Source organism: Panthera tigris, chromosome B3, assembly GCF_018350195.1.
Source record: "Panthera tigris isolate Pti1 chromosome B3, P.tigris_Pti1_mat1.1, whole genome shotgun sequence".
Classification (NCBI taxonomy): Eukaryota; Metazoa; Chordata; class Mammalia; order Carnivora; family Felidae; genus Panthera; species Panthera tigris.
The window spans coordinates 81,364,863-81,387,329 of NC_056665.1; the positions used below are offsets into that span (position 1 = coordinate 81,364,863).

The window sequence follows — 22,467 nt, forward strand, 5'->3', positions numbered from 1 at the left end:
CCCTCTCTCTGCCCCTTCCCCAGCTCACAGTCTCTCTCTCTCTCTCTCAAAAAAAAAATAAATAAATAAATAAACATTAAAAAAATGTTATTTCAAAGAGATAGTCTACCTAAGTTTCAAAACTCCTGTTCAATATATTCTGCCAGTCAATGTAATTTTAAGGAATGTTGTGAATGAGAAGGTATAATTATGTGCAGCATTACAAAAAATTCTCTACTTTAAATTCTAAGAAAGAATGTAGATACATGAGAAAGTATATATGAGAAAGTATATAGGATGCACATGTAAGAAAGAATATATGACAATATATTTCTCAGAAAATTACCCAGAGATAGCTACTGTTAATGTTTTCACATATTTTTCCCCAGGCTACTTAAGTATTCATATTTTTTATATTAGAACAAATTTGGGATAATATAAAATTTCCAGAATATATCAAACTCCAAATATGTTTCATATATAAAATAATCCAGAGTAAACTGAAAATAACTACCCTATAACCTGCGTGCACTTAATATATATCACTTTCAAACAATAAGAGTTCTCAACAAAATTAATCTAAAAACTTAAAGCAAGTAGGGTTTGGATCATTGAAACAGGACTAGTGAGACTCAGGAGATTCTTGGATCTCTAGATGGTCTGCATTCCTGAAGTGTTTCCACCTGTATGAAGATTCCTCTATTTTTTAAAGGACATTTCATTTTAGTAACTTTGTGTATTTATTCTCTATGACTTAAAAGAGTTTGATGGGCAAGTCTTTCCTCTAAGTTGTATGTGTACATGGTAACATCTGATCTAAAAATACCCTCACAAATATCTATTATTGTGATGATTTAGCTAAAAATACTCATCTGAATGGCATGGGCTGTGGCAGCTGATTACAGCCGAGTTAACTGATGAGATGACTGGGGAAGGTGAAGAGCTTTACCCTAAGGTAAAATCAAAGAATTGTCAGCAGCCTGTTCCAATACAAAGTGAACATACAGAACACTGTCAAAGCCAGAGCTCTTTTATTAGGATTAGGATGACACTTGGGATACATACCACAGTAACATGAACCCACAGGCCACACCGTGGATGTACACATAGTAAATCAGAAGGGAGGACTGAAACTGCAGTAGCCTCTTTTCTTTCTAATCCCTAAATCACTGTGGCACATGATTTCTTTGGGGCCAAGAAGTTGCCTTGCACTGCAAAATATTAAAAGGCATGGCAGTATTTTGAGGCATCAAATGAAAAGATCACTTTGAAGTGCTCTAAAATTATACTCCTTTGGCTGAAAAGAGTTAACTCACTTTCAAAAATACTTACAACTGAAAACGAATTAGGCACCATGGAGAAGAAGATTAGTTGCAGTTACTCACTTTTGATTGAAAAGACTCAAAAGTCTTGCTCAAGGCTCATGTTATTGAGATCCTAATTGGTGTGGATCAGGGAGCTCACTGTTTAATAATCCTACACCAGTTTTTCTGATAGAATGAATATACTGTTTCCAACAATAAGATCAAATGGGATAATTGGCTTGATGCTATACTGTTTGAATAAGGAGGAATTGGGAAAGAAAGCTTGATAAACAATGTATTGCCAAATAAATAAACTGGCTATAAGAATGCCCTAGAAGGGTAAGTATTTCACTCAATGACGTTTTATCTTTTCCAACTTTTTGCAAGTTGGGAAAAAGAAGTATTACAAACTTGCAAGGAAGTGATTCTTGGGAAGTATTGGGAAATATTAAAATAAAGTCATAGTTGCAGGACACCTGCAACTATGTGATAAACATGTAAGTGTTAAACACATAAGAAATGCTCAACATCACTTGTCATTAGGGAAATGTGAAGTCAAACTACAGTAAGACATTACTTCATACCCATTAGAATAACTTTAATAAAAAAGGCAGACAATAACAAGAATTGGCCAGGTTGTGGAGAAACTAGAACTCTCATACATTGCTAATAAGACTATAAAAATGGTACAGCAACTTTGGAGAATGTTTGGAATTTTCTTATAATATTAAATATAAATTTACTATAGGGGCACCTGGGTGGCTCAGTCGGTTAAGTGTCCGACTTCAGCTCAGGTCATAATCTCATGGTTTGTGAGTTCAAGCCCCGTGCCTGGCTCTGTGCTGACAGCTTGGAGCCTGGATGGAGCCTGCTTCCAATTCTGTCTCCATCTCTCTCTGCCCCTTCCCCGCTCATGCTCTCTCTTTCAAATATAAATAAAACATTAAACAATTTAAAAAATATATATAAATTTACTATATGACCCATTAATTTCATCCATAGGTATCTAAGAGAAATGGAAACATATATCCACACAAATATTTGTGTGTTCAGAGCAGCATTACCCATAATAGTGAAAAAGTGAAAACAATCTAAATGTCAACCAACTAGTAAATGGATAAATAAAATGTGGTATATGTATATAATAGAGTACTAGACAGCAATGAAAAATAATGGATTATTGGTGCATGCCAATATATGGATGAACCTCAAAAATGTTATAGCAAGTAAAAGAAGCCAGATGCACAAGACACATATTGTATGATTACATTTACATTAAATGTCCAGAATAGGCAAATCCTGAAAGAAACAAACAAGATTAGCATTTGTCTGGGGCTGAAGATGGAAACAGGATTGTCTATATGGACTCAGGGAGAAAAGACATGGACTGTTGGGACCCAGTATTGACTACTTGGATGATTTGGATTATACTGTTTGAAGAGTATGCAAAGTGATGAATACATTGTGGGAGAGTTGTGGACTTAGAAACCACAAGGCAACCTTTTGTCAAGGAAGATTCAGAGCACTTGACCTTATAACAAGGATGGGGCAGTCTTTCTCTGGGAAATCCAGAGGTTCAAACCTAATGAAATAGATTTTAGGGATGAATATTAGAGTATTAGAGTATTAGTATTAACTTTCTTTCATTAGGATAAAGGCTTTTTTGTTTTGTTTTTTTCTCTTTATTAGGGAGAGTTGATGTAAGGGCCCTAGACAAAACCAATAGGGAGACTAAGAGTAACAGCCTTGTCTGGGTGTGGTGGTGGGTATGGGTAGGTGTTTAAGTGCAAACCAGAATAAAGTGGTCCCTGGGCTAACCCTGCAAAATAATTTCAAACTTAATAATGTTAGAGTGGTAAAGGCACCATTTTGTGGACACAGAAATTTCAGCTCAGAGAGCTTCAATGACTTCTGAAGGTCACACCATAAGCAGAACCTGAGATACTAATTCAGGTCTCCTGACCCCCAGTTTGGGTCTTTCTACTACAAATGAATTTGTGCCCCAGCATTTCTTTGCAGTGTAGTAAGACCATTTTTGCCTGTTCTTTAAACTGGTAATTGATTATCCTGTGCTGAGGAGGATGCAGTGAAGGAGGAGTACTACAAGATAAATGCTCTGACTTAAAACAGCAACCCTCAGTTCCCTGGGGTGATGGAAGCCAAAGGTAACTTCCAAGTATCAGGAAATCCACATGGGAAACCATCCAAATGGAACACATTTTATCATAATCCTTGTGGTCCAAAGGGGAATACCAGAGCATGTGGAAAGATCAGTTTGGCTTTATCAGCAGTAGAAATTCTATCTATTGTCTATGTCAGAAAGCTTTTGAACAGTCTTAGTGTAGAAACAGTTTAAAAATAGAATCTGTGCCATGAAATCATCAGCAATATAGGCAATAATATGGGCAGATTTATATAATTAAAAATAAAGTCATTAAATATAACAAAATGTACATTCTTTGATATATTTTGGTCTGTAGGACCTTTAAAAAAAATTCATCAAAGACAGGCTACAGTCCAGTGGTGGCAATATGTTTATCCAGGCCATTTAATTCCATTACATCAGAGGTTGCTGCAGATGGAACCAGTCAATGCCCAAGGTGGCCTGTAAAAGGCCCAAGAGATAATTAAGAGAGTAGGAAAAGCAGATGGAGAATCAAAAAGGAAGGAAGGAAGAAAGAGGAAACAATCTAAAATAGGAGTAAGAGGGAAAAAAGAGAGAAGTAAAGGAAATAATAAAAGAGAAACGAATAGAGATATATGTGGTAGGCAGTTCATTGCTTCAAGAGAATTTATCTCATCCTGCTTTATATATTCTCTCTCCATTTTCAACACCACCATAATCCAACATTTTATTGCAGAAGAAATAGTTTGTTGTAAAAAATTAGAAAATATAGAAAAGCAAAAAGAAAATTAACATTAGCTATAATTCCACCATCTAGATTAAATCACTGTCAACATGTCAGTCAATAACATTGTCATCTTATTTTCAAAACATTTTCTTTTTACAAAAATGGAATCATACTACCTTTATTTCTTTGTAGCCTGATTTTTTTCACAGAAATCATTATAGATATTTTTCTACCTCAAAAATATATACTTTTAGGGGCGCCTGGGTGGCGCAGTCGGTTAAGCGTCCGACTTCAGCCAGGTCACGATCTCGCGGTCCGTGAGTTCGAGCCCCGCGTCAGGCTCTGGGCTGATGGCTCGGAGCCTGGAGCCTGTTTCCGATTCTGTGTCTGCCTCTCTCTCTGCCCCTCCCCCGTTCATGCTCTGTCTCTCTCTGTCCCCAAAAAAAAAAAAAAAAAAAAAAAAAAACGTTGAAAAAAATATATACTTTTAAAATATTTTATTATTACTTTTTTAAAGTTTATTTATTTTGAGAGAGAGTGCCTGTGTGTGCACACTTATCCGTGCAAGAGAGGGAGGGGCAGAGAGAGAGAGGGAGAGTGCGAATCCCAAGCAGGCTCCACTCTGATAGTGTTGAAAGCGTGAAGCCCTATGTGTGGAGCCCGAAGTGGGGCTCAATCTCATGAACTGGTGAGATCATGACCTGAGCTGAAATAGAGAGTCGGATGCTTACCCAACTGAGCCACCCAGGTGCTCCTAAAATATTTGAAATATTTGCCTGCATCATAATGTAATTTCATAAGAATTTGATCTACAGGACACGTTATGAATTTTTGCTACTTTACTTTTACTTTGTTACCATGTTTGTAAAATCTCAGAATTTCTAATGTAAATACTTTTTGAGGGAAGAAAAGAATTATTTGTGGGTACTAAGGCTAGAAACAAATGAATTATATGCTGAAGTCCTGTACTAGACTGTGCTGAAGAGAGATTGGAAGCCTATTTGGGGAAAGAGGAATATTATTATTCCTTACTATGTAATAGATGTGTTTGAAATAAGTTGTGTGTCCATCAGAAAAACCACATTATTATTTGAGAAGCTTTTTGAAGAAAATGCAGAAGCATGGATTGGCAAAGCAAACATTTATCATCTACTTGCAACTTATAATAATAGGGAAAAATAACAAAGCCTTAATTATGAAGTGATTATACAGCTTTTCATTGATTTCAGAAACTCTTATGCTGCACCAGGTCTTTACAATGTTCCCTGATATTTCAGATCCACAGTTATTTGTTGCTAGTAACTCACATTTACCTTCTAGAGAGATGTGATTTAGAGAAATGTGGGTTGTACTCAGGGAAGGGCATCTAACTTGACTTTCACTGGCTAATTCAGCGACTGCTTTAAGTGATTTGTATTTTCCAAAGTGATTATCTCAGCTGGTATTTCAAAATATAATCTAAATCCTTCTGTTAGTAATAAATCCACAGAAATCCATAAAACCTAAAGTGTTTCATGTTATTATTATTATCAAACATTCATTGAGCTTTCTGACTATGTTCCAGGTATTGTATAGGGCCAAATGTTCATTTGCGATTCTTACCTAGAGGGGCTCACAGTCCAAATTTGGCCTAAAGAGAGCAGGAATAAGGGATATTTACAAAAAATTATGTTCTTGTGGTTAGTCAATGAATATAATTTCCTGTTTCTCACTGTAATAATGATTTATGAATGACAGTGGTAACAATCTCAAAGAGACAATTCCGTTAGCAACCTCTGCAATTATTTTTTAGCTTTGTGGGGTTAACCTTATTGGGGTTGATTAAATTCAAGCTGTGATATTTCATAAAAACTCAATGGAGGGTCCAGATGGCCCAATAATACCTCCTTTTGTGAGAGAAAATAACTTGAAGATTTTTGTCTAAGGTATTTGTGCTGGTGGGACCTGAATGAATTGTTATCCCTTTAAAAGGAGTCTGCATTACAAATAATTTTTATAAAATACTAATTATTAAAAAACAGAATTCTGCTTTCACTATTTCAGTTATGTTCTAGGACCAGAGTGGCAAGAACATGACATTTTGAAACTAGACTCTGATACCATCTTTGGGATTTCAGTCTGAAAATACAATTCTGGAAAATCAACAGAACAAGGCTCTGTGGAACAAAATGCCAGGAAGGTCAATGCATTACATTCCTACTGTTCCAGTCCCATGCTCACAATTACCTTAACTCTTGTCAAAATATTTTCTACAGTAACAGCCAAGACATAATTAGCACCTTTTCTTCACGCTGAAAATATCATTGGTAGCCATAAAACATAAATAAATTTGGAGAAAGCCTTTCAGCACCCAACTCAGCAAGTGGTTACAGGGGTTATTGGGTATATCACGATTTGCCTACTAGTGGGAATAGCACCCCATCTTACTCTGGCTTCTGTTTGTCTGGAAGTTCTACCTGTATGAGACAGGGAGAAAGAGAGAACTTTCTCTTTCAAAGGTGGGGGTTGGTGGGAGGTGGAAATGAGTTATGAAATTCAACAGGAAATTACACAATAAACAATCATTCAGTGCTTTAATTATTTGGTTAATTTGCCTTCCTTATACTCCAACTTCCTTGTGTATTTTGTGTGTAATCAGGCGACATTGGGAAGTAGTTTGTTCTTCAAACTACTTTGCCTGTCTTGTATCAGAAGGGCAAAAGGTATTGGTCAATTTTGCCATGAATGCAAAGGCCCTTTATTTGGCTTTTTGTATGTTCTTGGTGGAGGCTACAAAAGCGAAAGTGGTTATGATCGGAGATTTCCAGCAGGGGGTGCAGCCGCTTCTATAGGGTAAGTTCTTTTGAAGCCAAATCACATCAAACATCTGAATATTGCAGATGGTAGAGTTGGAATTTTGATAACATTTATGGCTGTCTTCTCTTTTGATCCTAGAAAAACCATGCATATTAATATTTTGTTAGGATATGTTAAAGAACTAGAAATTTGTGGAGAATATTTAGATTAACAACCTAAAATGCCTGACTGAAATCTTATTCTGCTAATTTTTTCAAAGTAAATGACAAACAAAGCTTCGGGTAATTTTAATTATCCAGTAGAGTGGAATAAGTGGTTAAATTTTTTATGTTAGATAAGAAGAGTAGATGGTCTGAAAGAACTTGGTAATATTTACTCATCTCTCACTCTCTCTCTCGTGTGCATGTGTAAAGAATAAATCACTTATTTTCTCAAAATTTCTCCTTTGGGTGGGGAGGGTGGGTGTTTAAAGCTATTTATCTGAAGGCCTGGCTCCTGATAAACTTTAGGAGATGCCATCTTATTCTTTGTCTTTTATTTTTTCCTCTTTATTGCCTTTTATTTGTAGATATCTGAGCATTTTCAGCCATAGGACTTTGGCCCCCAATCCTCATGTTCAGATTTTTATTTGTACAGAAAACTATATGCTTCATTTTTTGAGAAGAGTAAGTAATATAAAAACAATAAAAATCTGTTAACTTTTTCATAATAGTAAGCAGTTTTAGACTATGTATTAATAAGGAGCAAAGTTCTAAATTTCTATACCCCTTAAATCAAGATGGATGGACTAATAGTAATGTCAGCTCTGAAAATTATCCTTTGAAAACCATGGCTATGTTTTTTTGTTTGCTACATTTTCTGGGTCTTCATTATGAGATAATGAGATTTCAAGTCTTTTTTTCCCTCCAGAATCAGGTCTTGATTCTTTAGTATCATGTCCTGTTTTAAAGGAAGCATCATCATATAAAGAAGGTATAATTTTCACCTTCTTTATATGATGATGTTTCCTTTAAAGGCCCTGATTTATTTGACTTTGGTTTATGTTGATACATGTCCACGGTTAGGACATTTCTGATTATTTAAGGGAGTAATTTTTTAAGTATCTTTCGGGTGGACACCTTATAACACTTAACATTTCAGAGTCAAAGTTGTGACTCTGAATCAGCTTACTGTATTTTTAAGGACTCTTAGTACAAAGGTCATGAAATGCATTTAAATGCATGAACTTTCCTACCTGTACAAGTGGTATGGGTACTTTAGGGCATTAGTACCTCACTTTGATGGTTCCACTCCCTTTCCCCAATTTATTCCTCTTCTCTTTTTCTCCTTTCCTCCCCTCTATATTTACTTTAATTGTAAGTTTTCTTTTGCATCCTTCCCTGTGTATGGTTTGATAGAAAATAAGTACCTACAGTCCTTAACTACTTAACATCTTTGGCAGCATTCAAATGCAAGAAAGTGGCTACAGTAAGGAATTTTAGTGATGCCTTTTTACAGTTAGGGAGTAAGAGAGGAATTAAACACCTCTCTTCTGCTTTGTCTATTAAGTTTACCTTTGAGAAATAATGCAGAGTAGAGGGGCAGGGGTGTGAACAAACCTGTGCTGGAATACTGGAATAGATTTACTGACAAATTTTGTAATTTTTACGAAAAGGCACTTTTGTTTTTCTAGCTTAGTAACAGACCATAAATGTACTTCTGGTTGGCAGCAGCTGCATCATTATAACACAAAAAAGCAACCTTGGCTACCTCCAGTACCTTATGTAAGAAATAAAGAGTAACTTGAATTTAAAAGACTTTTTAAATGTTAACTTTACTGATGATTAACTGTTTTCAGCGTAGAAAACAAATCTTCCCCCAAGAGAAATTCTTCCCCAAATTACTTCTTTTAGACCTAACAAATTGGGGTAGATTCATGTTTTTGCTCATTTTTTATCTGCTGGCAACTATTTTCAGATCTCTAAGATTCTGATGACCTTGGGAAAGTCGCAGGACTTCAGTTTCTTCAATGGTAAAAGGAAAGGCATTTTTCTACTGTCCGTCCTTTCTCCACCTTTCAGTACCAATGCCCGGAAGAGAAATACATCGAAAGCCCAGGGCACCCCCAAACTTGTAAAATTTCTGTAAGCTTAAAAAAATATTGAATATACTTAAGGCTGTATAATAGAAGCCTGGTGGCCGATGTTTCCTAAGATTGGGCTGGTAGTGGTGTGGAGCCGGCGTCTTTGGGGCCACCTTAAACCCCTAAATCTTGGTATCTCGCTCAACTTCCATTAAGAATGGAATAAACCACGGGCCTGTGAGTCTCTGCCATGTCGATGGAGAATGGGATTCTTGCTCCCATGGAGTTTTGCCTTCTGGGTGAGTATGGCACCAGGTCCCGGGCGGGTGATGTCTGTAGTAAGCAAGCGATCCCCAGACAGGAAACTGGCTGCACATGCAGAAGTATCCATGCGAGCAGGTCCCCGCCAACGTGTTAGGGCGCATATTTTCCTCTCTTCAGTTCTTTAATGCTCGGAGACCATAGGGGAATTTACCGAAAATCTTTCAGTGCCCGTGCGATATTTTGCAACGGCTAACACGGTATCAGGTTCTTTTGCAGTACTGTGGTTTGCTCTCAGTTTCAGCCAGAAACCGGAACAGAAGGAAAGGGAGAACGCAGGGAAGGTTCGGAGACTACCGCGCTCAGGGCTGCATGGTCTGCAGCTTCTAAAGCGTGGAGGATGGGACGGAGGAGGAGAATACGGAGAAAGGGGAAAGCGGAGGAAAAATACCCACGCCAATGGGTAAAAGGGAAAAGGTGAGAAGGAATGGAGTAGGAGAGGGAACCAATGGGTGGGAGAGGCGGAGGAAGAAGGGGGAGGGGCAGAAGCCAATCGAGGAGCCCGGACGCGAGCGAGGACGCGGCCCCGCGCTTGCTCCCCTCCCTCCGGCCCAAGCGCTCGCGCCTTCCCAGGCTCCCCGGAGACGAGGGCAGGGGCGGGGCCCAGCCGGGCGCGCGGCGCGGGAGGCGCCGCGAGGTGAGGGCGGCGGGGGCGGGGAATTGTGGGGAGGGCGGTGCGGGTACGCGCGCGCGCGCGCCCCGTCGAGGCTGCGCCGCCGCTCCGCCCCCGGCCGGGTGTGTGGCTGCGCGCGCGCGCGTGCGTTCCGGCGGTGCGCGCCGGGAGAGATGCTGAGGTAAAGTTCGGGAGAGAGGGAGAGAGATCCGTCAGCGCGAGGGAGCCCGAGTGGCCGCCATTACTGAGCCCGGCGCGGCGGCGGGCACTGGGGAAGGGGGGAGGGACGGGGCCGCCGCTGGTGGCGGGAGGGAGGGAGGGAGGGTGGGTTACCCGGCAGCGGGAGCTGTAGGGCTTAAGGTTTCGGGGCGTGTGTGTTGGGGAGGGCGGGGGGAGGTGGCTGAGGGGACGCGGCGCTGGGTGAGCGCGCCGGGGAAGAGAGGCGAGCAGAGAGTGGAGGAGGAGGCGGCGGCGGCGGGAGCGCTCCCCAGGAATGTCGCTGCCGCCGCCACCGCCGGGGCCGCTGCCGTTGAGGAGGAGACGGAGGAGACCCACGGTGTTAGGTAGGACCTTGCCATCTCAGCCCCTCCGGGCCTGCCCGCTCGCCCCCTCCCCGACCGGGACCCTCCCGCCACCGGCTGCCCCGCTCGGTCGCCGCCGCCGGTTGTAACCAGTTCAAGGCGCTGGGGCCCCGCAGCCACGGAGGGTAGCCTGGCGCCGCGCTCGGTCCTCGCAGGCCGAGCGGGGAGCGGTTGCCGTGGGGGGGGATACGGTCGGCGTGAAGGGCAGAGAGGCCGGGGGAGGGGGCGCTTTCTCCACAGGTGACGCGGCCGGGGTCGCCGGAGGCCTGGTTGTGGCCGGGGATCGCGCCGGCCCCGCCAGGCGTCCGCTCTCGCCCGCCGCCCTCACTTGCCCTGCTCTCCGATGGTACGTGGGGAGGGAAGGTGGCGGTGTCTGTTGGCTGGGTTGCTGCTGTTAACGAGTTCCACCTGGAAGGGGGAGCGGGGGGGGGGGGTGGTGGGCGCATATTCACGGAGACACAATCTTCATTGCAAACTTAAGCGCTTTTCAGGGGGATCGGCCCTTTCACTTTTCCCCGATCTCCCCCACTCCTCCCTGGGTTGTGTTCACCAATTTCCCATCTGCTGCGAAAGCTCGGGCAAGGGTGTGAGAAGTTGCACTGCGCAACCAAAACGCGGGAGTCTTCTGGGTTGACTGCGTCCGGCTTGAGGCTTTGATACTGAGTGTTTGCTAGAATAACCTTTAGATTCTTCCTCTGTTTCCACTAAAGAAAAGTATCGGGGTGGGGGTGGGGAACCGCGCGGGAGCGCGCGCGCACTTATCCACACATAAATACTCACTCCCTCACACCCTCCCTCTTCAGCGTTATTAGAAATGCAAGTGAGGTGGAGGCTGTGGGTGTAGCTGACGCCGAAAGGTGCTCGGAAGTAAAGGCAAACTATTGGGACGTTTGGTAAAATTCCGACAAAGTTGTAGGGAGACGCTTATACTTTTGCCATACGATAGAAATCCAGTTTTGGCTCATGCTTAATAAATGGGAATTTTAAGTGTTTTAAGTCTCGACCAAAATAGACCTACGTACGCCCGTTTTTAAGTTTAAATTCCTAAATATAATTTGCCTTTTTCTTTGTGATAGGAAACGATGTCATTTTTTAAAAATACTCAGTTGTAAAACGGTGGAATACGTCGTTGTATTTACTGGTATTTGCTTATGCTGCCTTCTACAGGTGTGTGTGTGTGTGTGTGTGTGTGTGTGTGTGTGTGTGTGTGTGTGTGTGAGGGGTTTTGCCGGCTTCACCTAAAACACCCAAAATCAGTACTCAGTTTCAAAGTATATGGCGGGGGCGGGGGGGGGCAGACGAGTTATTTGCATTGAATTCATTTGTATTCACTTCTGGAAATATTTCTCAAAATCTTCGTTTAAAATGGTTCTTTTCACAAAAATTTGATCCAGATGCAACATTTGGAAAAATATTTGGTTAAGATATATTAGTAAAATGTGTTTTGGAGATGTTTTACTGTCAATTTCACTTGACTTCACTATGATAAAACTGTATTCTTAATGAGTATTTTTAGATATATGTACCATATAGGTAACCTACTACTAGACAGTTGCCAAATTAAGGTTTTATTTCCATTTTAAATTGCTTTCTCATTTTTGGCTCTTTCAAATTGACCCATATTTCCCATATGTGTAGTAGAGCAGAGGAAGAGAGTGTTAAGTGTGGATCACCAAAAAACTTGCACAGGCCTTGGAGCACTTTATGAGACTAAACGTACATGATTGAAAATCTGTGTATACCTATGTATGTAACTTTCAAGAAATAGCACTATTGATCTGACTGACTTAAAGCAGTCTTTAGTCAGAAGGACACAGATGACTAGATGACAATTGATTTGGTTGTCATGTGTAGGCTACATTTTTTTAATCCACCTTAGCATATATTATTTTACCATTCTTTGTATATGTTAGTTGTAAGAGCATTGGGGAATGGATCAGTTATACTTTGCTATAAGAAAGAATTGTTGCAGAATTCTGATATGTTTGTCATTTTTTAGTACCCCACTCCCATTTAAATTACTTTAGGGTTTTTTGTTTTGTTTTGTTTTTAAGGAGAGTGTGCAAGCGGAGGAGAGGGGCAGAGGGAGAGAGAGAAAGTCATAAGCAGGCTTCACACTAAACTCAAAGCCAGACTTGGGACTCCATGCCACGACCCTGGGTCGTGACCTGAGCCGAAATCAGGAGTCGGATGCTCAGCCGACTGAGCCACCCAGGTGCCCCACTTTAGCAATTTAAAAAATGTATTCCAAAATTAATATCTTAATTCTGTCACATCAGTAAAATGTTTTAAGCCCCACATTTTTTTTTTTTTTTTTCTGTTGTAAAGCAGAGTTAGTACACTTAACTCTTTTGGAGAAAATAAATTATTTTGACCTAGAAAATTAATATATTTTTTTTAAGGAGTAAAATACTGTGTTTGCATTCCTTTTTTGGAAGTTGTGGTACAGCTTAGAATAATAGTTTTTAACTCATTTTTTTAATACTGAAGGAAAAGTTATGTCTCAGGAAGACTACTAAGCTTTTTCAACATTAGCAGGACTTCAGGTAAGTGTTGCCTTTAGTATTCCTCACTTAAGTATGAAATGGCATAGTACAAATTTTCTTGATAGCTACAGAGTAAGTTTCATTTGTTGCAACTTCAGGTTCCTTAGAAATTTTAAAAAGTATTAGAGCTGTAAGACCCAAGATTTTTTTCTTCGCACACAAGAAGGTATGCAGAGAATATAATTGACTCACGTGTTCTGCTTTAGTAGTATCGCTGTTTCTAAAAAATGTTTGTAAAATACATTTAAAGTACACTAAGAAAATTTGGGTAAAATACATTTAAAGTACACTAAGAAAATTTGGTTTTCTAAGAATGGTGAAGAAACCTTGATAAAGTCATTCATCTTATGGTGACTTGAGTAAGCAAGCTTCTATTTGTTTATTTTATTTTATTTTTTTCAACATTTATTTATTTTTGGGACAGAGAGAGACAGAGCATGAACGGGGGAGGGGCAGAGAGAGAGGGAGACACAGAATCGGAAACAGGCTCCAGGCTCTGAGCCATCAGCCCAGAGCCTGACGCGGGGCTCGAACCCACGGACCGCGAGATCGTGACCTGGCTGAAGTCGGACGCCCAACCGACTGCGCCACCCAGGCGCCCCAAGCTTCTATTTGTTTAAATGCAGGTTGTAGTTAATCATTTTATCAAATCAGGAAAAACCATATTAGAAATTTTAAAAGTTCAGTGCTAAAAATATTAAGTATGAACTTTAACTCAGTTGGTTTTAAAACTCTGGTACTTGAACCCCTTACGGATTTTTCCTGGATGGCATGAGACCTCCTTTGACAACCCACCCTCCCAAACCACAGTCACTTCTATTTTTGGTAAATCTATTGTACTTAAATATGAAAATTCCTTTGAAAAAAGAAATCTATGTGTAAAAGAAGGCCTTTGATTTGTTATTCATTAATTCATATTATCTTTATTTAGCATTTGCTATGCGCCTGGCCTTGAGGATACCAAGATGAATTAGAGATTGTGTAGCTTGAGCTTTAGTTGACAAGGTAGTAACTATAAAGGAGTAAATACGTACAAGTACTAAGAGATGCAGAAAAGAGAACAACTATTTCTATCAGGGTCTCTTTGGGAATCGTTTACAGAAGAATTAATCATTTGAATTGGGATATATTAACTGCAAATAGAAGTTTGAGATGGTAAGCAAGGTTGATTTTTTTTTTTCCCTGTATTTTGGAGGTTGCCTGTCCACAATACTTAGATTTGCAGTAAAAGTAGATTATTAATGTTTCGTCATGTCTTTGTGTTGGACTCCTTAGAACTATTACTTGGGAATAAGAGTTATGAATAAATTTATAATTTTAAGGTTAAAATATGACCCGTATGTGTCTCTTGGTTAGATTCTACAGCTTTCATCATGAAGAGTTAATGGTAAAAGTGAGTTTTCATTTTTCTAGCTTCATATTAGATTTAGCATATTTTATTCCTGAACAATATTTTATTGAGCAGCTATAGCACTGTAAGTGATACAAGGAAATATAAAATATTACTCCCTTAAAAGAGCTTATAGCTTTGGTGGAAAGAGAGCTGGACAATTTAGCAATGGTTAGATGCCAGCTCAACATAGAGTAGAAGGAACCATATAGAAGGCAGGACATACTGATTTAAAAATCAGTGTAAAGGAATTAGATTAAAAAGATAAGATTTGGAAATTGAAGAGGATTGGAATAAGTAAGGAAAAAACAATTAGATAAGTTAATGACCTTGTAGACCAAAAGCACAGGGAAGTGAGGATAGGTTGGCAGGTGAGAGGAAAATATAAGGTAAAAATGTAAGAGCATCAGTTTGTACCTTTTGAGAAAAACTGAAAGATGTGGGGAAAAGTTAATAGGTTAGATAGATCACTCCTTTAATAGAAGGAGTGATGGGGGAAAGAAACAATTTTTGTGTTACTGTTTATCCTCTTTGCTGTATTTGGCATTACCAGCAGCCTTGAAAGAAGTTGTACGTTGGTTCTGATAGTTTGTTAGTTTTCTTCCCGTTTATCATGTGTTCTTCCTGATCCAAAATTTTGTTTCTTTCCATACTTAACTTTTCAAAGCCAAATAATAGCTCTTTTTATTTACTTATTTTTATTTTGGTTGACAGTTTATAGAACTAGTGGAAAATTAACATTCCTATATGATCTGAGCTTTGAAAAATCCAGATTTGCTACTCTTCTTTGTTGACTAATTACTTAGATGTTTTTTATAAGAGTAGTAAATTAAATGATCTCTTACATAATTTTCTTAAGGTTATGATCTTCAAATTTATGTTGCTAATCTTGATGTTGCCTTATTTCATTTCTTTATTTTCATTTTTCTTCAGAAATACTGTCACCTGAAACTCAAGTGATACTACCGTCTGTTGCTGAAACTGGGTTTTTCATTAAGAAACATTGACTCATTTGTCTTTATTATCATTAGCAGCCAGTCACCAAATTCTTTTTTCTTGGATTGCTCTTTTCATTTCTGTGATAGTTCAGGTGTTTCAAGTCTCCAGTATTTGTCCATCTCTTGGGCTTTGTGCCTCAGCAAATCTAATTTTGTATTCCACTGCTAGTTTATAATGGCTTCTTATTGCTTATTACAAGGTTTAACTCCTGCTTGCCCTTGAAGACCTTCTTATTGTTGTACCTTTTATCTTTAGAAATAAGTGAAATAAGAAATAAGTCTACTTTTCATCATGACAGCTATGCTCAACCACTCCACCCTAATCACACACCTAGAATTACTTCTTTTTAAAATTCAAATCCAGTCTATTTTTCAGAGTTGCCTCCAGTCCTTTCTCTACTCTGAAACTTAATCTATTCCAGGAGTTTCCAAGTTATGACCCTTGGACCAGATCTGGTCTTTTGCTTCTGTATAATGCCTTTTTACATTTTGAAATGGTTAAGAAAACAGTTAAAAGAATAATATGTGTGATATGTTAAAGTTACATGAAATTCAAATTTTAGTTCTCAGACACAACCATGGTCATTCATTGAAGTATGGTCAATGGCTGTTTTTGCGCTGTGACCACAGAGTTGGATTGTTTTAACAGACACCGTATGGACGCAAAGCCTAAAATATTTACTGTTTGGCCTTGTGCAGAAAAAGTTTTCCAAACCCTGATCTATTCCAACTTGCACTGATCTTTCATTTTTTTGAATTCGTATTGCACTTACCAATTCCATGGTGTAGCACATTGTCTTTGTCTTCTCAGTTATGGTGCTGTAAAGTTTCTTTAAAAATAGTGGAGGAGGTACTTTTAAGCCCCCCCCCCCCCCCCCAGTATATACCTTCTTTTTAGTCTATACATCTTTCTGAGATTCTTATTCAGCCTCTTAATGTTCCCATCACGGAGACAATTGTTAAGCCTTATTTAATGTAGTTTGTATCATGAAAATAATGATTTCCCTCTGGTATAGCATTATAATTTTGAATGTGAAATCATGCCCTTCCCTTCACTTCTCTGTTTTCTCCAAAGCGAGAAGACTCAGACTCTGGAAGGGAGGTGAACATTTTCATAGTGCCAGCTTAGTGGACTTTCCTGCATATACCTTTGTACCCTCAAAACTTCTGACATAAAGCTGAGCAGATAGTGGTAACCACAGTAAATTCTTAATGGATTGTTTACATAGGTTGATATAAATCAGGCGACCTTTGGTTCTTCTGTTTTCACTGGAGTGAGGAAATGGTCTAGAAAGAGTTTAGAATAACTTTCATACCAAGGCGTGGGACATAGCATGTTGTTAGAGGAAAGTGTCGATTAAATAATAGGGTAGGCAGTAATTCTGTTTGGAAATATTTTAGGTCATTGGTTTTCAAATATTTTATGCAGTGAAACTTTTTTCAAAGAATAAATATTTGAAATATCAAAAGATAAAAATGAATGAAAACAGAATTATCTTTACTGAGTAGGGCTTGGGGCGGGAGCTCCAGAGTACTGCCTACTTGGACCCTCCTGGAAATACTTCCATTGAGCCTTCAGGCTTGCCTAATTTGTGTTAACCAGCAAACTGTTGGTCTTGGACAAATCTGGACTTTTTATATTAGAATATTACGCTATACTAATAGACTTAGGGCCCATAGCATTGTGCAATTTTTGTTAATTTTGACTACAAATACAACTTCAGTGGTTTAGGATCTGAGTTTGGAGACTGGCCCAATTACTCATCAAATATTTGAACAGCCAGTTTGTGTCAGGCACTGTTTAGGGTGTTGGGAATGTGGTGAAAACAACAGCAACAAAATCTCCATTCTAACGTAGTTTAATCCTAAATCCTAACCAGGATATGCTTCCAGGTTATTTAGTCACTACATAAATTGTTGAAATTTTTAATAGATTCTCTTTTCATTCACTTGATTATAATCTTGTGTAAAGACCAATTCATTGGAATGATGTCTTTAGTGTTCCTTTCAACCTTAAGATTATGTGCTTATGTGGTAGAATACTTGGTCAAAGAAAATGTTGTGGAATATAATTGACTCTTCTACAAGTATTACATTGTTTAATGACTTAACTATCGTATATGTTAAAAAGGCTTTTTCATTTCCTCTTCTAGTTTTTCGCTAATAATAAATTTGTTAATTAATAAATTTGTTACTGAGAATAAGAATTAAGTAATACTGTATCAATATTGTACCATATTCATCTTTAGTAAATCAGTTGATAACTTTTATTAAGCTAGGTTACATCACCTGAGACTGTGAAATATATGACAGTCTTCGGGCTCCGATCTGTCTTTTCTCAAATATTTGATTATGTAAGAGATAACTTTGTTTGACTTAAAGAAGCTGGAGCACGTAATTACAAAGATCCTTCTGTTTAGTTCTGGAAAATGTACTTTCTTATAATATTTCTGATTCTAAAAGTTTCAAAAATTAGGGCTAAATGTATTATAGATCATAGTCTTTATTCTGGTGGCTTAAGTTTTGACTGTTTTTGGAATCTTGAAATATATGTGCATTTCTTCCATTAATAGCTTTAGATTAATATATTACAGTGCTTATTCAGTAAACAAATGTGCTTTCCTCTTTTTTTGACCAAAGAATTGAGAACATTTTGATTTTAATATTTATTAGCATTCATGCATTTATTGAGTACTAAGTAGGAGGCACTGTTGGAGCCTTGTGGAATATATTGATGAAATAAAGATTTATGCCTTTGTGGATCTTTGTTAAATCTGGAGTAGGTGTGGAGAGAGGGATAGAGTCTAATGACAAGTAAATAAGTTGCAAGTAAATTAGGAGGCAAGGTGGACTTTGGAAGTTATTAGGAAAAGTAAGTGTAAAGGCAGAGGCATGCTTAGCATGTTAAGAAACCGTGTTAGTGTTCCTCAGTGTGTCTAGAGCAGAATGAGTGTGGGAGAATATATGAGAGTAGGTCAAAGAATAAGATAGGTTTGGAGAAGGCAGATCTTATGCCATAGAAAGGATTTGACTTTTAGGAGCCACTGGAGGTTTTCGGACCTAAGAATGGGAAGCTCTGACTTACGTTTTAAAAGAAACTCTGGCTGCTCTGATAGTGATAGGGGAAGGGGAGCAGGAGTGGAAGCACGAAGATTAATTGGGAAGCCTTGGAATAATCTAGGGCCAGATATGATGGTGGATGGGTCAGATTAGAGCACTAAATGTAATGAAAAGTGATAAATTCTAGATATATTATGAAGATAGGACCAACAGGAATTTCCTGATACGGTGTAATAACTTAAAAGTATAAAATAATTAAGATATCACACCTTTTATCTATGAATGCAGAAGTTCTGTGAGAAGATAGAAAACAAAGTTTTAGTTTAAATCCAGAATTACTAAGAATTTATTTTTTTCAGTTTCCTAGATTCCTTGTAGAACTTAAAAAGCTTTTGTTTTTGTTTTTCATGGAAAGCCACTTCATGTTATTAAAACTCGATAAAGAGGAACAAGTTGTGTTTGAATGACTTAGTAAAATATCTTTGAAAACTTAGTTGTATAGATTGCTTCATTTCTGAAACAATTGTAGGGACCACTCAAGAAGAATATTAGGCAAATAGTTGCTCTCTCCCTCCAACTCTCTCATCACCTGTAGCTCCACTGAAGTTAAACATTTTTCGTTAATTTCTGTGAAGATACTTAATCTAAACATTTCCTTGAAATGGTTATAAGGTAAACTTAAAGGCAGAATGAGAAAGAAACTGCATTGCAAACATAAAAAGCAGTAGTCCTGCTTAAGAAAATAAAGATGGGTCATCCAGAGACTCATTTTAACTGGATTGCTTTGAGTAGGTCATTGCTACTTTTGTCTTGGTTCCTTCATGGGTAAAAATATGAGAAAATGAGAACAAGTTATATGAAAGAAAGTCACACCAAAAATCAGAAAGATGTAGGAATCAACATTATCAGATATTACCATTACACATATCTGAAAGGAATTTTCAAATTAAATTGAGTAATCTGCATATATATATTAGCCATTAGTTTATTACTGGGAGCACACAAAAAAAGAAAGGATTTTTTTTTTTTTTTTTTTTTTTTTTAAGCACAGAAGAAAAACTGCCTCAGTTGGTTAATGGACAGGAATTTTGACCTGGATGTTGAGGGCCAGAAGGTAATTCATGTAAGTATATACTATCCAGGTGTCTGAAATTAAATGCCCTTATCACCTATTACAGTCAACCTCATGAAAGCTATCTTTCTCCCATGAGGTACCATACTCACCTAAACAAATAGCAAAATGTTTTGGATGACAGGTGACAGTTGTTTTTTTTTTTCCCTAGTCTATGGTTTCTCAAACTTTTTTAAAATCTGAAAACATTTTTTATTACTATATTTTATTTTATTTTTTAACATTTATTCATTTTTTTTGAGAGAGGGAGAGAGGGGGGGAGAATGTGAGTGAGTGGTGGGGGTGGTGCAGAGAGCCAGGGAGACACAGAATCCAAAGCAGTCTCCAGAGTCTGAGCTGTCAGCACGAACCACGAACCATGAGATCATGACCTGAGCTGAAGTCAGAAGCTTAACAGACTGAACCACCCAGGCGCCCCTGAAAACATTTTTATTAAATTAGGGCTTTTGAAAAAAAAATTAAAAAAAAATCTTTTGGGTTAAGTAAACTTCTAAATTAGATAAAGAGTGCACTGCTTTGATGAGAGATTTGGAGGGAGAGAACAACTATTTGCCCGGTATTCTTCTTTCCTACCTGTAGGTGAAAGAATTTTCCATCATTGTTTGAAAATCACTATGGTGACTCATGACATAAGCTCTGCAGCTGACTTCATAATACCACCAGGTAGCCTTCTTGAAAGAAGAACATGGATGTTACTTAAGTGTCTAATTGATAGTTTACTGTGAATTTGGTGTGAAAACCATAAATGTCATGTAGAGCTACCTTATTTCTAATTTAAACTTTAATATTCATGATTCAAAGCCTGCCACTATCAAATTTATTAGGATGTGTAGAAGCCTCATTATAAAATTTGATATAATAGTTTTATTTCTCATTAGATAGGAAGCTTTCCATTTTTCACTGACCTGTGAAAGGGTGGTAACTTCATGCCTTCACTCATCTTCTTTTAATTTTAAGACCCTTTTCTTTCTGAAGTTTTTATTTTTAATGTTTCTTTATTTTTGAGAGGGAGAGTTCAGGTAGGGGGGCAGAGAGAAGGGGACAGAGGATCCAAATTGGTTCTATGCTGATAGCAGTGAGCCTCATACAAGGCTCGAACTTGTTAATTGCGAGATCATGACCTGAGCTGAAGTTGGACGCTCAGCCAACTGAGCCACCCAGATGTCCCTGTGAAACTTTTAAAATACATTCTACGATAAGAGTGTTTTCATTTCTGCTTACACTCTATAGCTTAAGACAGAAAGCTACCTCAGTGTTTTGAGGTACATGCTGTAGGAGAGCAGAAACGTGTCTGTCTTTTAATGTTTGGGTAAGCATATATGAGGAATGAATAGTGACTGTTAAGGCAAGGGATTAGGTTTGTAGTTGAGAATTTTCTATAATGCTTAGGTTCATATGACAATGTACTGTTACTTTTCTGTTAACTTTGTGTCTCTTAAACTGGAAGGCAGGGGACAGTCTTAACATGCTTTGAATTGCTTAGTTTTCAGAATAGATGTTTGTTTAATAAAGAGCCATATGTAGTGCTAGTGTTTATGCTGTTGAACATGAAAATTCCCCAAAGTAATCACTAGGTAGGTTTTCTTTTGATGTACATTTTAAATAGTATTGTCTGCAGTTTTCTGCTTTTCTAGTTAGACGAAAGGATTCTATTCCTTGTTTTCGATTTTTTTTCTTAATTGTTAGTTATGGGATCATTGTGTTGTTTTCCCAAACTAATTTCCTTTTGCCTTTTTATCACTGTATATAATGTTGTTATCCAGTTCATTCACTGTGTTTTCTTACCAGTAAATACAAATATTCTTTTACACAGTTTAGGTAAAGAAAGTTAAACTTGTGCTAGGTGTAAATACCCAATTTGACCAGATTAAGATTTTTTAAAAGGTTTATTAATGAAAAAGCGTTAATAGGATTGGAGGGGCTGCCCCAATTTCTCTTACTTCTAGTTATCATATACATTGCTGCCAGATAAATTTTTTTAAGTCACAAGTCTGACCAGATCATTTTTTTGAAAAAATCCTTGACAGTTTCACTGGTTCTAAGAATCAAATTAATAAACAGAACTAGTGCTTATTAAACCCTTTGTTGGCTAGGTGCTTAACATTTAAAAAAATGATTTACTTCTTAAATTTGTATAGATACACAGCCCCATTTTATAGATGGGGAAAACATGTATCAAAGCAGTTTTGGTTTTACTGTTGTCATAAACTCAAATAGATTTGAAATAACTTTAACTATTTGTGTTGCTTTTTCTACATAGGATTATTTTATTAGGAAAGTGAATCTAGTAAATGCTTTGAATATCATATGGCAGATGCTAGTATTTATAGTTGAGGCTAATAGAATAAAGTACACGAATACAAAAATCTGAAATTTTACTTTTTAATATTATTTTACCAGAAATGTTAGTCATAATTCTGAATTATAATTTCTGTTACTCATTAGTTGTTAGTATAGTAAATAAATGTACAGTATATTTTGAATAAATGTTTACTTGCATTTGAGGTCAGTGTAGAAGCCAGGTATTTGGGGCAAGTGGTGGTTCTTTTCATACCTCTGTATTTTTTCTCTATGTTCTTTATTTTGTTTGAACTGAAGATAATTTTCACATATGTTGATGTCCAAATATATTGCTTTTAATTCAACCTCAAAAGAATGAGGAATCTATAAATAAGATTATTCTAAAAGACTGATTCATTGCTTCCACATAAATAACCTAAATTAAATTGCATGTAGTTCTTTCAGGTTATTTAATGTTGCTAGTGTATCAAATACTTGTAAAAGATTGTCTCAAATATATAATCTCCAAATTCTTTAGCTTAGTGCTACTTAA

The 22,467-nt window shown here is 37.8% G+C and overlaps 1 protein-coding gene across 4 annotated transcripts in view; it reads left to right on the plus strand.

Annotated features, from left to right (window-relative positions):
* Window positions 1-10,054: 10,054 nt before the first annotated feature.
* The window catches only part of ARHGAP5 (Rho GTPase activating protein 5), a 77,899-nt gene continuing 65,486 nt past the window's right edge, over window positions 10,055-22,467 (plus strand). For 2 of the 4 annotated variants that reach the window (XM_042989530.1, XM_042989534.1), the window contains exon 1: window positions 10,341-10,490. The gene's annotated coding sequence lies outside the window, so the exon portion shown is untranslated. Of the gene's footprint in view, window positions 10,109-10,340; window positions 10,491-10,776; window positions 10,855-22,467 lie in introns of those variants that run through there. The other 2 variants (XM_042989532.1, XM_042989533.1) reach the window with 2 other exon arrangements.